Source organism: Lolium rigidum, chromosome 5 (assembly GCF_022539505.1).
Source record: "Lolium rigidum isolate FL_2022 chromosome 5, APGP_CSIRO_Lrig_0.1, whole genome shotgun sequence".
Classification (NCBI taxonomy): Eukaryota; Viridiplantae; Streptophyta; class Magnoliopsida; order Poales; family Poaceae; genus Lolium; species Lolium rigidum.
The window spans coordinates 154,633,322-154,648,704 of record NC_061512.1 but is presented as its reverse complement, the minus strand read 5'-3'; the positions used below and the strand labels follow the sequence as shown (position 1 = coordinate 154,648,704).

Below are 15,383 nucleotides of genomic sequence, written 5' to 3'. Positions count from 1 at the left end.
TCCACTCAAGGAATTTGTTGGTGAAGTCTAGCTCAATCTCTATCCCTCACCCATGTACATGTTTGTGTGGTTGCAAGTTTTCAAGAACCACTCTGGTCTAATGTTATAATTGTATTATTCAGTTGGCAGGCCTTACGAGAGGAGAAGACATCTATGGAACTAGTGCATCAATAAGTGTCTATGATCCACAAGTATATGGCAGTGAAGATAAATCTGGAGGTCTAGCAACTATAATTAGTGGTTATTCTTTTGACAAGGAGCATCCTAATGCCATCGGAGTCGGTTGGTTTGTAAGTATTTTTGTGATTTTTTGTGTGTTTATTTTGTGTTTGTTAAATAAATATTTATGTATGTTGAATCCCAATACTTTTAGTTTCTTTTGTTTGCATATTTACCGCATCTAATTATCATAAGCACTTGCAAACTCTACTAAAATCTAAAATTTTGTAGTAAGACTAATATGGATTTACCAAACCATATTAATATGCACATAAGGAAATAAAAGTACTTTATATCCATCCCCACATGTGAAACATATAAGGAAATAATAATTTAATATAAATATAAATTCACATTATAGATAAGAACAAGTAAAATGATGAAACACATGTAGGATATAAGATATCAATATTTTTTTTGTTCTGAAATATCCTCTTGCTCCTCAACAAACTGTTAAATGTTTATTGTAAGATTGACTTTATGGTGGCATGCATGTAGACATTCCAACTTGAAATTCACTGTGAGTATGCACAAATGTGTTTTGTTTATAAGTATGTAATTATTTAAAGCTGTCTTTGTATGTACATGTTGGTAGTTCGTATAGTAACTCATTAATAGGTATGTATATGTGGTACTTGTAGAAAAATATATTCTTATCTTCTCTGTTTGAGATGGATTCAATATCACAAACTGTTATTTAATTTCTAACTTGTTCTAGGTCTGGGCAAGCATCGCAGGTGACAGGCATGCCAGATTTCATGTTTTCTATGTAAGGTGTAGCTTTAATTCCATATTTTTACTTCATGTGTGTAATGTTATATTAACTTGCATGATTCCACTCTCCAGAATGTTGGCCAAAAACACTGCTTTGATCTACAGTGCTCTGGATTTGTGCAAACGAATCGAGATATAGTTTTAGGTGGAAAATTATCACCAGTATCAAAGTACGGTGGGCCACAAGCTCAGCTGAATATTTTCTTCTATCAGGTATGCTTTTGCTGATATTTTAAACACCCAACCATTATATTCTTATGTGATGAGTGTTTTGGATGCTTAAGTAAGATGAGAAAGAAAGCTAACAAATTATTGTCCTTAACAACTTTTACTATCTTCATATTTTCTTTGAATGCTATATTTCATATTTTCTTTGATATTTTTTTTGAGCTTCTCTTATCGCTTTGGTTAGCATGCCAATTAGTAATTCAAATTTGTGAATAAATTTTTCAAGGACTTTATTTATGGTCGTTATGATTGGAAAACCTAGGTATTTAGGTATTTGTCCATATGGTTATGGTCAATATTTTCCATAAATCCCACCCCACAAAAGAACTACTACCTCCGACCCATCATAAATATCACTGTTTAGTTCAAATTTGAGTTAATTTCAACTAAAACCTTGACACTTTTTATGGAGCGGAGGAGTAGCTTACTTATAAATCCCACCCTACAAAAATTGGTAATATGTTCAAGCTTGATATATTTCATAATGTCTCACGCCAAGGAGTTTTAACTCCAATGCTCTCGGATAAAGTTCAAAATATATGAATGGTAAATAATTATTTTGGTTAATGTATATATTTTACGAGTTTTTACCTTAATATATGATCATTTTTATTATTTTACGCCAAGGAGTTAATGTATATATTTTACGAGTTTGTTGCTTCGGTAAAACATGTTTTTACACAACTTGTTCTTTTGTTTTACTTTTCATAGTGTCCGATTCTTTTCTATTAGGATGACAAGTCAAACTGGTGGCTGAAGTTCGGCATACATCGCACTATAGTTGGATATTGGCCAGGTGAGCTCTTCAGTTACTTGAAAACAAAGGGAACTGCTGGCTATTGGGGTGGTTTCGTTGAAGGCCCTACAATTAAATATAAGCCACCGCCCATGGGTAGTGGGCACCCTGCTTCAGAGGGGTATGGCAAGGCAGCATATGTGAAGAACATTCAAGTTCTGGACAAAAAACACAATCTTGTGACCCCACGGGCTCGTGAGTTTGATATGGTTGTAGAAAATCCGAAATGCTACTCAGTTGATAATAAAGCAGACGGAGACCATGGAGTTGAAGCATATTGGTGTGGTGCTGGAGATTGCAAGCTTTGATGTAACAATGTTCGAATTATACTAATAAAATGATCTATAGTTTGTTGGTTTCGTAGCACACTTGAGTAGTAGCTCAATATGTGTTCTAACATCGCTCATTTTCCTAAGGTTAATCTAAAATTTCTTGTCTAAACTGATTTTTTAAATCTGAAACATGTCAATTTTAATTGAGCGTAAAATTTAAATTACAGGGATACCGTCAATTCCTAGCAAGGTTCAATAGTTTCTAGTTGCAAGGCTAGAGGTTGTAGGGAACAGAAATCCTTTTTAGACATTGGAGATTTTCATTGGTTCATCGGTGGATTTCAGACCTTCAGGGACAAAAGCAGGGTGAGGAGCTAAAATAATAAGCCGCACTATGTAGCAATCTTTCGTCTCCACAATACCATTATATTGGTGTGGACAGAGCCGCAAACAAAAGACTTGTGTTCTACTTTGGCGTAGTTGGACACTTAGCAGAGCGTAGTGGAGATTTTCCAGAAGCCCCAAGGTCTCAAATGGAGAGAGGTGTCATCCGGTATACATGCGTGTGGAGCATAAATGCGGTATTTTACCTACAAGTTAGATTGGTTTTTCTGTGCAAGTTTGTCTTTCCCACTCTATTACTGATTCTTGCCTAGATATCTCATCGCATCATAATAAATAACCATATTTAGGTTTACTAAACCATGAGACAAACACCAAATTTTGTGTAAGCTTGACATTTTCGCCATAAACTTTTTGGTTGCATGCAAGCAACCGACACAAACAAAGGAAAACAAAATATTGTAACCAGTTAGCTGGAATAGATCTGGGTGCCAGTTCACATTTAAAGGAACCATAAAATAGACCATAAACATGGACAATTATAAGGCAATTAATGCTCTATCAAGAATAAGTGGACAACATGTCCAAAGCAGACCTCAACAAACAATCGTTGAGAAAAAGTATACATTATCCAACCTAGTCTATGAACACACGAGGTCTCATAGGTTATTAAGGCACAATCAAACAAGAATAACACCCACAATACACTAGTAGGAAAAGCCTTATCAGTGGCCCACGGAAATGAGATTCTGTAGCGCATGGGAGGTGCGCCACAGAAACGTCACCACAAAAATAAGGTTTCTGTGGCGCACCAGACCATGCGCCACAGAATTAAGGTTTCTGTGGCGCACTGCGACTGATGCGCCACAGAAATAAGTAGTTCTGTGGCGCATATTATATAGCCGCGCCACAGAAATAGGTGCGCCACAGAATTATGTTTTGGTGCGCCACAGAACAATCTACAGGTATACTCGATTTTGTGCTCCCTGGTGTATTATACATGTTTTATACTGGTTTTATACACCGTATACGGGTTATATACTGATATAATATAGACATATATAATATGGACATATATAATCATCACATCATCATCACATTACTTAGAGCCCGATCGAGTTATACATATAGCTCCATACAACTCATAATCTATGCAAATTAATTAAGTTCGTCATCTCTAGATACAAATGAAGTGACACCGGCCGCCGCCTACACTAGGATGAAATAGAGTACCGCCACGACGGTGGTGAGCAAGAGCGAGAGCACAAGGAAGGTCTTCATCTTGCTCTTGTTCGCTTGGTGCTTCCTCCACTTGGCAACCGCCTCGTGTCTAGTCGGGTACCCTTTGTAGCAGTTGCCGCTGAACTTGTGCACCTGTTTCTTGCACTCCTCCCACTCCTCGTACACTCCTGGAACCCGCCCCTCGAACACGACGTAGTACGTCATCTCTATGGACACAAGGCATATTAGTATATAACGCAATGGAAAGAGTTAGAGGGTTCACATGCATACATATTCACAAGAATTAAAGCAAGGAAATAATAATCTATACCTAATAATAAAAGCAAAAAGGTTTCTCCCTCGGTCGTCCGTCCAATTTAAACTGTCCTAAAAGTTGATACAAATTACCCACCACTGCCACCCGTAAATTAAAATCTATACCTATGGATCTGTCCGCCTTCGTACCCGCATCGTGATCCTTTTCGCACGGCAGATCCAGCTTTGCGCTACTCTGCCGATCTGTGTACAAGTCGTTCCCGGCAACAAGCTTACGTCGCGAGGAAGTCGTCCGGCGACCGATTGATTTAGGGTGTAGCGACCAACAAAGAATTGGAGCTGCCCAATTGTTGCAGTGCACCGGCCCATAAAGAAACAAACCCATCCTGGCCGTGTTATGTCAGGATTCGATCAAGTCTGCATTGTATCCGTACCTGACACGTATTATACGAACGATAACTATCTCACGCAAAATCGGCTCGCTAGCAATATATAAATTCCACGGCATCGTAACCTCTCTGAATCTCCTAGCTCTCAGCACCAAAACCCTAGACGGCACTGCAGATGCGCGGCGATTCGATCGAGTAAATTTCTGAATCAGCAGAAGCTTGATCGATCGCGCCGGAAACTACAGCCCAATTTCTTCCGCTCGGCCAAGCCTCCCAAGGGGATCCTTCTGACCTTCCCTTTTGCCTGCCTGACACCAGACGCTGCTCCCTGTACCATCGTGTCCGAGGATAATGGATGCCAAACCGAGGATAACATGCAACCTCTAGAAGATGCACATCGAGGTAGAGCGTCGCCCCGTGTAAGCTTTTCACGCTCATGGACGCCGGTTCATGTGCACCGGCGGCCGGCCGGCGCCACCAGCCTCCATCATCGAGGAGATCGATATGGGTTGCAAGCTTTTGCGATTGTAGTAGCTTTTAATTAATCTGGTCGTCGGAGGGCTACTGAAGCGGACAACAAGCTGGTACCAAAAGAAGCAAGTAGGCGAGAGGTGCAGCTGGAGATAGTCGTCTCGGAAGCAGTTCCTTTCAGTCGGAAAAAGATGCAACCTTACACACCCGGCACAGGATCCCAATACATGGATCACTGAAATATGGTAACGTCAGCCAAACCGCGATCTGCGATGATTGTCCTCCCCAACAAGTCGGTGTTTGCCCATAACTCCATAAGGGGGCGTGCTGATTAACAGGCTCTGAGAGCAGGTCTAACAGGCCCCGTATAACCCGCCCACCCCGTAAAATTCCGGCGACATACGGGGCAGGCGCGGTTTGGGCCGTCTAGCAGGCCCCGTATTCGGGCCACCCCGTTTCGGCGGAATACGGGGCCCAGGAAATCGGCCCCGTCGCCCCGTACATATAGTGGGCGCAGGTGCGAGTGAGGGGTTAACCCCTCACTCGCAACCCTAGCTCCGCCGCGCGCCGCCGCCTCCTCCTCCTGCTCCGGCGAGAAATTAGCCGCGCCCCGCCACGCATTCCACCGCCGCCGCTAGGATGGACTCCCGCCGCCGCAGTAGGGCCTCGCCGGCGAGCGGATCGAAGCGATCCCGCTCGCCGGACACCGTAGAGGAAGCGTGGCGGCCGAAGTGCAAGCTTTCCGCCGCCGGGAGCCGTCGCGCGGCCTGCAAGTACGCCGGCGCGCTGTACGTGCCGGAACCGCTCCGCGAGTTCGCCGCGGGTGGGCGGTGGTACAAGCAGGACCCGCCGCTCAAGCCGATGAGCGGCGAGGCGTTCGAGAAATGGCGCGCGCAGTGGCAGCGCGACCGCGCGGCGTTGGCGGAATGGAGGGCGACCATCGGCAGCAGCGGCAGCGGCGGAGGAAGCGGAGGCGGCGAGGAGGAAGCGGCGGCGGCGGAAGAGGAGGAAGAGGAGGCGGCCTACCGCCGTGCGGTCGCCTTGTCCGAGGCGGATGCCGCCGAGAAAGCGGCGGCGGAGGCAGAGGAGGAGGCGGCGGCCATCGCCTTCATCCCCTACGTCATCCTGGACGACTAGAGGTAGGTTGATGCTTAGTAGATGTAGTATGATCCGTAGTATGATCAAAATGTATGTATGATCCCTAGTATGATCAATGAAGATGAACTTCCCGGGGTTTTCATTTTTGAAAATACGGGGCGAAATACGGGGTCTGCTAGACGGCATGGCTCGAAATGGAGCAGTTTTTCGATACGGGGCGAAAAAGCAGCCAGATACGGGGCAGAAATATAAGGGACCTGCTAGACATGCTCTGAGAGACTACGCGCCACAGTCGGCGTCTGGTTCCACCTCGCTGCCGGATTGGTATCCCGTGCGGCTGCCGGACGAAGCTCCCAAATCGCCGCCGAAATACTCCGGTGACTCGGTGAGGTCCCTGCATCTTCTTATTCAAACCAAAGAAGATGAATCAAGGGATTTGGTGTATAGGTGTCAGTTTTTAATCAGTTCGTCAGCGTTGTTGTTCTGTTGCGTCTTGCAGCTCCACTATTCCCTTCTGTGCTAGCTCTAGCTTGGGGCGGTACTTAATATAGTCAAAAGGCTTCTGCAGCCTGTTGTGCATAAAGCAATCACCATGCTGTCTATTTCAACGAGCTAAGACGGATGTGAAGATAAACTACTCCTATGTACTTGCACATGGAACAAGCAATCACCATGTTGTCTATTTCAACGAGCTAAGACGGATGTGAAGATAAACTACTCCTATGTACTTGCACATGGAACCTGGGTGAGTGAAACTGAAGATCAACTACGTATTGTTGTTAGTTGAGTGAAGGTACGCTCCAAATAAAATTTGATCTCATAATATTCATGACAAAATTTTAGCACGATTGGCCTGGTTTTCTGCACACGTCCACAAAAATAAAGCGGATTGAAGTACGGAGTAGTAGTTTTCTTCAATCGTAAGGAAGCGGCCTGCCGCCGGCCAGGCCACCGCTGCCTGCGTCCGCCGGATGAGCCCACCCCTCTGAGTGCTACTCCCAGAAAGCCCTCAAAAAATTCCCAGCAAATCGATAATGTAAACTCGCCGCGGGAGGCTAGGGACAGCGGGCGGCGCTTTGCTCTGAGTCACACGGACGGGACGATGCGGCCCAGGGACGAGCGGGGTTTCTAGCTTACTGTTGGGACGACCAAACCGTGATGGAGGCGGCCGAGCGGATGGAAGCCAGACTGCCAGAGACGTGTTCGAGCCGTCGAGCTCTGCTCGTGGACGCCGTGCTCGAGCTCTGCCCATGGACACCATGGTTGAGCGTCATGGAAGACGGCCAGACGCCAAGGTCCTGTGTCACAGTGAGCGCATCACTGTTGGGTCGACTGATCTGCCAACTAACGTTGTTGCGCTTCGTCTTGGTTGGGGATTGATTTGGGGATTTTGACCGGTCAGACCTCACTAGCTCCTGGTTGGCTTTACGTGATGCTATACTCATATCAATGGATTAGCTTCCTTGCCTGGGTCGCTGTGGTGCGGTGCAGCTGCGCGGGCCAGCGAAAGGACTGCTGCTAGATGCTGTTTGGAAGAAAGAAAAATGGTTGAGCAAATTGAAGGTTGTTTTGTGTGTTTGCAAAATTGTTTTTTTAGCAACTCTAGCTCATGTTTAATTTGTTTTTTATTTTTAGTTATTAATTTATGTCACTTTTCGTACTGTGCAAATTTTAGAAAAGCTACTTGATTTTTGTTGCAAAGAAATAAAAATATATACCAAATAATATAATTATATTAATCTATATCTAATATACCACCTCTAAGGGGTACCCAATGGCCTCGACAATAAGTCCACAGATGTTGTTGTCATCTTTGTCGAATGTTTCTTACAGATTGCTGCAACAAGGGTCTTAATCAAGTTCCTACATACGATGACCGATTGTCAGCAAATACATTGTGTTTAACAAACGCTCGGGAAGACCGGACTGTCGGAGTAGACATTGCGCGACGACAAACGCTTATGTAAGCCCTAGGTCCACTTCTTCAATTAGAGGGAGACAGAGGCGACTATGAGATCATTGTCATGGTCGCAACACTCAAACATGTTATCAGCTCCATGTGGCAGGTAATCGCCACCCATTGCAACGCATTTTTTTCCGTCGCAACGCACGGGCACTTTTGCTAGTAAACCTAAAAGACATATAGCATCGGTATCACATAAGTAATATGGTTCAACGATAACGACTACAATAGTAATTGAAGTCCAACAACGACGACCACCGTTTCGAGCAAATTAAGCAAGTTTAGTTTACAACACGGTACAAATTGTCCATCGATTCAAAGTAATGCTAGGCACACCGGCCTCGGTCAACGAGACGTCTTCTTGAGTGGCTCCGGGAACGGCTTGTACAAATCCTTCGTCGTCCACGTCCTTCCATCACCCTGCCTATGTAGGCATTCTTCGATATCCCTCTTAGACAACCATGAACCATCTGAGTTGGTGTAAGAGCCCCGATGCGTTGGATACATCTTGTAAGATAATTTCCGAGATCTTTACTTGGATGCGATGGAAGTCTTCTCTAAGATCATCATCATTGATTTGCCTCGACATTTTAATGGGGTCTCGCTTACTAGGTGGCAGAGACATCATCTCTGCATCCTCGACAAACCCTTTAAGGTGATGGAGGACATAGAAGGCCTCCTTAATGCTGCCGACTGGATGCTTGATACAAGGGAAGTCGATCACCTGCTTGAACCCGAGCTTTTTAGTGTCCGGCCTGATATATTGCCCATTCTTGTCGAAGGTGCCTCCATTTTTGGAGTAGCCAAGGATAGCCTCATCGAGAACACCCCTTATTCTCTTGTAGTCTTTCTTCGTCGTCGTACTCGACGAGTCGAAATACTGGGCTAGTGACCACTTCGGATCTAGGATGATGAGTGTGCAGTATTTGTCCCTGCTCAACACATGCAATTGAAATGGAATGTTGGAAATGATCGGCAATGGAAGAAATATATAAGAAGCATAAGTTACGACGGCCGTGAGCGGATGTGTACTTACTCGGGAAAGACAGGCAGAAGAATGGTGTTGCTCTCTTTGTACATGAGCATGAAGTTCTGGAGGTACCGCACCGCCTTGGTCCGTGTCCTTGAGCCGTCCTGGAGCTGGCTATCGCGCATGTAGTAGGGATCCGCTACCGCGATGTGGCGGGGTCTCTCTCTCTCTTGATCTTCATCTGAAGATTGATCGCGTATAGGCGGACCAAGTTATAGTCGAGCCGTTTCGAGTGAAATAGATTGAAGATGTCCTCGAACGCTATGAAGAAGATATCCACGGGGTCTTCATAGACGAAGTTCTGGTCGGACGGCACCTTGACCGATAACACCGGGTAATTTGGATCCTTTTCTTTAAGAAGGACGCTCTCTAGATAATTAATAGTGTGCTGCAAAGGGAGCATTGGTCCACTTGCGAGGTGTTCCATGTCCGGAGGCAGTATCGGTTTACCAGCTTCATGACACCGGGGCAAGCCATCCGGTGTAGGTGGTACCATGTCGTCGGCCCGGATCCTCTTAGGAGCAGGCTGGCTCGAAGATGCGCCCTTCTTGGCTCCTCTCTTCCTTGCCTTCTTCACCTGACCTACTGGGGGTGCTGGTGGTGCTGATGGTGGTGCTTCGGGTGCTGCTGGGGTCGGTGCTGGTGGTGCTTCTGAGGTTGCTGGCGTTGATTTGGGTGGCTCCCCGATGATCGTCTTACGCAGCGTGTTAGGGCTGAAAACGGTAGCAGGCTTGACTTGAGCTGGATTGCCAGCCTCCGGAGGAGTGTCTTGAGAAAAACCCGTGAAGACCAGGTGCTGCTTCGTGACTGTAGTGGGACGACCAAGTTGATCGCCGTGAGTGCGGAAGGCTTGTTCATCCATAGGAGGCATGTACATATCTTGGCTGCAGGCGCCAGTGTTGATGTAGGCATCGATGTCATCATCATCATCTACATCGTTGCCATCAAGTGGCGCCATGTCCTGGACCTTAGGTGGTGGCGGTTGCGATGCCGCCGCTTGGCGTACCTTGCGTCTGGTCGACGATCATTCCGGTAGCGCTCCCAACAACTGTTTGTGGCGTGTGGTGGTGGCGGCGATCGTCGGTTCCTTCCGGGTGGCGGCGGCGACCGCCGGTTCCTTCAGGGTAGTGGGGGCGGCGACCGCTGTTTCCTTAAGGGTATCGTCGGCGCTGGCGATCTTGGGCCGGATGATAGGGGAGGTGGCGCCGGTGCTTTTCTTAGCACTCGGAAGACCCCCCCAGACGAATCTGGTTCTTCGGCCATTTCATAAGCCATGAGGTGCAATCCCCAAGGGACAAAACGTCGCCCTCGTCTATGCCCGGAGGTTGAAAGGGGGGATGGCGTAGCGGTACTCCGGCACTACCATTACCAACTTGACCTTCACCACGTTTTCCTCCAATGCATTGCCGTGCATAACGCGGGAAGCCATGACGATGCCGCTAGCAACTTCCACCAACTTGCCGCCGGGCTCCACCGTTTGCAGAAGTATGCACTTGTTCATCCCGAGTCGGGGCGCCATGTTGGGCATCGTGAGATGGCAGTCACAAAAGGCATATATAGTTAAAGAAGATGACGCCAAGGAGTAACTAATGAGTTTACCTTCTGGATGGCGTCGATCTCGGCTACTGTCGATACAAGGGCGGCGGTTGGGGGCGTCGATGCGACCAGTTGGAGCTGCGGCGGTGGTTGAAGCTGCGGCATCGGGTGGAGCGGCAACATCGGCGACACGTGGAAGCTTGAGTTGCTGCCGCTGATGCTGGGCACATGTATCAGCCCCACTTGACCTCCCGCATTCCAAGCAGCTAACCCCTCCATCAACCCAGGGGGATGATCTGCCGGATCTTCTCGTCCAATAACTTGTTCATCATCTCCGTGTTCTCCACAGGCTTTTCGGCCACCAGCTTCTCTAGTGACTCCACCTTCTTCTTCAGCTCCCGAACCTCGGATTTATCCTTAGCCGACGACCTCCTCTCCAGCTTTCTCGTCTTGGCATCCGATCCGTAGTACTCGGATAGCTTCATACTTGTGCCAAAGCCGGACACACGGCCACCCGACGTCGGTGGCTTGTCCAGCTCCCTGTCCTTGTATTTGTTCGTCGCCCTATTGAAAGGCGTGTCCCATGGTTCCGTCGAACCCTGGGACGACGGGCCAGCCGTACAACTAGCCTTCAACTCATTGATACGTCTCCGACGTATCGATAATTTCTTATGTTCTATGCCATATTATTGATGATACCTACATGTTTTATGCACACTTTATGTCATATTCGTGCATTTTCTGGAACTAACCTATTAACAAGATGCCGAAGTGCCGCTTGCTCGTTTTCTGCTGTTTTTGGTTTCAGAAATCCTAGTAACGAAATATTCTCGGAATTGGACGAAACGAAGACCCGGGGGCCTATTTCGCCACGAACCTTCCAGAAGACCGAAGAGCATACGAAGTGGGGCCACGAGGTGGCCAAACCACATGGCGGCGCGGCCAAGGGGGGGCCGCGCCGCCCTGTGGTGTGGGCCCCTCGTCAGCCCCCGACTCCGCCCTTCCGCCTACTTAAAGCCTCCGTCGCGAAACCCCTGAGGCGAAAAACCACGATACGAAAAACCTTACTGAGACGCCGCCGCCGCTGATCCCATCTCGGGGATTCTGGAGATCTCCTCCGGCACCCTGCGGAGAGGGGATTCATCTCCCGGAGGACTCTACACCGCCATGGTCGCCTCCGGAGTGATGAGTGAGTAGTTCACCCCTGGACTATGGGTCCATAGCAGTAGCTAGATGGTTGTCTTCTCCTCATTGTGCTTCATTGTTGGATCTTGTGAGCTGCCTAACATGATCAAGATCATCTATCCGTAATACTCTATGTTGTGTTTGTCGGGATCCGATGGATAGAGAATACCATGTTATGTTAATTATCAAGTTATTACATATGTGTTGTTTATGATCTTGCATGCTCTCCGTTACTAGTAGAGGCTTTGGCCAAGTTTTTGCTCTTAACTCCAAGAGGGAGTATTTATGCTCGATAGTGGGTTCATGCCTGCATTGACACATGGGACAGTGACAGAAAGTTCTAAGGTTGTGTTGTGCTGTTGCCACTAGGGATAAAACATTGGCGCTATGTCCGAGGATGTAGTTGTTAATTACATTACGCACCATACTTAATGCAATTGTCTGTTGCTTTGCAACTTAATACTGGAAGGGGTTCGGACGATAACCTGAAGGTGGACTTTTTAGGCATAGATGCAGTTGGATGGCGGTCTATGTACTTTGTCGTAATGCCCAATTAAATCTCACTATACTTATCATGCCATGTATGTGCATTGTTATGCCCTCTCTATTTGTCAATTGCCCGACTGTAATTTGTTCACCCAACATGCTTTTATCTTATGGGAGAGACACCTCTAGTGAACTGTGGACCCCGGTCCATTCTTTAATACTCGAAATACAAATCTGCTGCAATACTTGTTTTTACTGTTTTCTCTGCAAACAATCATCTTCCACACAATACGGTTAATCCTTTGTTACGAGCAAGCCGGTGAGATTGACAACCTCACTCGTTTCGTTGGGGCAAAGTACTTTGGTTGTGTTGTGCATGTTCCACGTTGGCGCCGGAATCCCTGGTGTTGCGCCGCACTACATCCCGCCGCCATCAACCTTCAACGTGCTTCTTGGCTCCTCCTGGTTCGATAAACCTTGGTTTCTTTCTGAGGGAAAACTTGCTGCTGTGCGCATCATACCTTCCTCTTGGGGTTGCCCAACGAACGTGTGAAATACACGCCATCAAGCTCTTTTTCTGGCGCCGTTGCCGGGGAGATCAAGACACGCTGCAAGGGGAGTCTCCACTTCCCAATCTCTTTACTTTGTTTTTGTCTTGCTTTATTTTATTTACTACTTTGTTTGCTGCACTTATATTAAAACACAAAAAAATTAGTTGCTAGTTTTACTTTATTTACTGTCTTGTTTGCTATATCAAAAACACAAAAAAAAAAATTAGTTTACTTGCATTTACTTTATCTAGTTTGCTTTATTTACTACTGCTAAAATGGCCAACCCTGAAAATACTAAGTTGTGTGACTTCACTAGCACAAATAATAATGATTTCCTATGCACACCTATTGCTCCACCAGCCTACTACAGCAGAATTCTTTGAAATTAAACCTGCTTTACTAAATCTTGTTATGCGAGAGCAATTTTCTGGTGTTAGTTCTGATGATGCTGCTGCCCATCTCAATAATTTTGTTGAATTGTGTGAAATGCAAAAGTATAAAGATGTAGATGGTGACATTATAAAATTAAAATTGTTCCCTTTCTCATTAAGAGGAAGAGCTAAAGATTGGTTGCTATCTCTCGCCTAAGAATAGTATTGATTCCTGGACTAAATGCAAGGATGCTTTTATTGGTAGATATTATCCCCCTGCTGAAATTATATCTTTGAGGAGTAGCATAATGAATTTTAAACAATTGGATAATGAACATGTTGCTCGAGCTTGGGAAAGAATGAAATCTCTGGTTAAAAATTGCCCAACCCATGGACTGACTACTTGGATGATCATCCAAACCTTCTATGCAGGACTAAATTTTTCTTCGCGGAATTTATTGGATTCAGCTGCTGGAGGTACCTTTATGTCCATCACTCTTGGTGAAGCAACAAATCTTCTTGATAATATGATGGTTAATTACTCTGAATGGCACACGGAAAGAGCTCCACAAGGTAAGAAGGTAAATTCTGTTGAAGAAACCCCTTCCTTGAGTGATAAGATTGATGCTATTATGTCTATGCTTGTTAATGATAGGACTAATGTTGATCCTAATAATGTTCCATTAGCTTCATTGGTTGCCCAAGAAGAACATGTTGATGTAAACTTCATTAAAAATAATAATTTCAACAACAATGCTTATCGGAACAATTCTAGTAATAACTATAGGCCATATCCTTATAATAATGGTAACGATTATGCTAATTCTTATGGGAATTCTTACAACAATAATAGGAATACACCCCTGGACTTGAAGCCATGCTTAAAGAATTTATTAGTACACAAACTGCTTTTAACAAATCTGTTGAGGAAAAGCTCAATAAAATTGATATTCTTGTTTCTAGAGTTGATAGTCTTGCCTCCGATGTTGATCTTTTGAAATCGAAAGTTATGCCTAATAGGGATATTGAAAATAAAATTGTTACTACAGCAAATGCCATCCAAGTTAGAATTAATGAGAATATAAGATTAATGGCTGAACTGCGTGCTAGGTGGGATAGAGAAGAAAATGAAAAACTAGCTAAAAAGGAAAATGTAGCTAAAGTTTGGACTATTAACACCACTAGAAATGCTAATGATTCACATGTTGCTGCACCTCCTACTATTAATGGTAAAATAATTGGTGTTGGCAATGCTTCTACTCCTAGTGCAAAGCGCGCAAAATTACCTGAAACAGACTAAAACCGCTGAAACCGCTTGTGATAAAACTCGCTGAAATTTTTTCCAACCTTGGGGATGATAATCCCATTGCTTTAGATTGTAATGATTTAGATTTTGATGATTGCCACATCTCTGAAGTTATAAAGTTCTTGCAAAAACTTGCTAAAAGTCCTAATGCTAGCGCTGTAAACTTGGCTTTCACAAAACATATTACAAATGCTCTCATAAAAGCTAGAGAAGAGAAACTAAAACTTGAAACTTCTATTCCTAGAAAGCTAGAGGATGGTTGGGAGCCCATCATTAAAATGAGAGTCAAAGATTTTGATTGTAATGCTTTATGTGATCTTGGTGCAAGTATTTCTGTTATGCCTAAGAAAGTCTATGATATGCTTGACTTGCCACCATTGAAAAACTGTTATCTGGATGTTAATCTCGCCAATAATGCTAAAAAGAAACCTTTGGGGAAAGTTGATAATGTTCATATTATGGTTAACAATAACCTTGTCCCCGTTGATTTTGTTGTCTTGGATATTGAATGCAATGCATCTTGCCCCATTATATTGGGAAGACCTTTTCTTCGAACCGTTGGTGCTACTATTGATATGAAGGAAGGTAATATTAAATATCAATTTCCTCTCAAGAAAGGTACGGAACACTTCCCTAGAAAGAGAATGAAGTTACCTTATGATTTTATTATTAGAACAAATTATAATGTTGATGCTTCGTCTCTTGATGTTACTTGAGATACACTTTCTGCGCCTAGCTGAAAGGCGTTAAAGAAAAGCGCTTATGGGAGACAACCCATGTTTTTACTACAGTATTTTTGTTTTATATTTGAGTCTTGAAAGTTGTTTACTACTGTAGCAACCTCTCCTTATCTTAGTTTTATGTTTTGT

At 45.0% G+C, this 15,383-nt stretch overlaps 1 long non-coding RNA gene across 1 annotated transcript; it reads left to right on the top strand.

The window, feature by feature from the left end:
- Positions 1 to 228: 228 nt before the first annotated feature.
- LOC124652167 lies at positions 229 to 1,086 on the top strand. Its single transcript, XR_006987610.1, has 3 exons — positions 229 to 290; positions 938 to 988; positions 1,066 to 1,086. It is a non-coding gene; the product is annotated as an uncharacterized LOC124652167 (long non-coding RNA).
- The last annotated feature ends 14,297 nt before the right edge of the window (positions 1,087 to 15,383 follow it).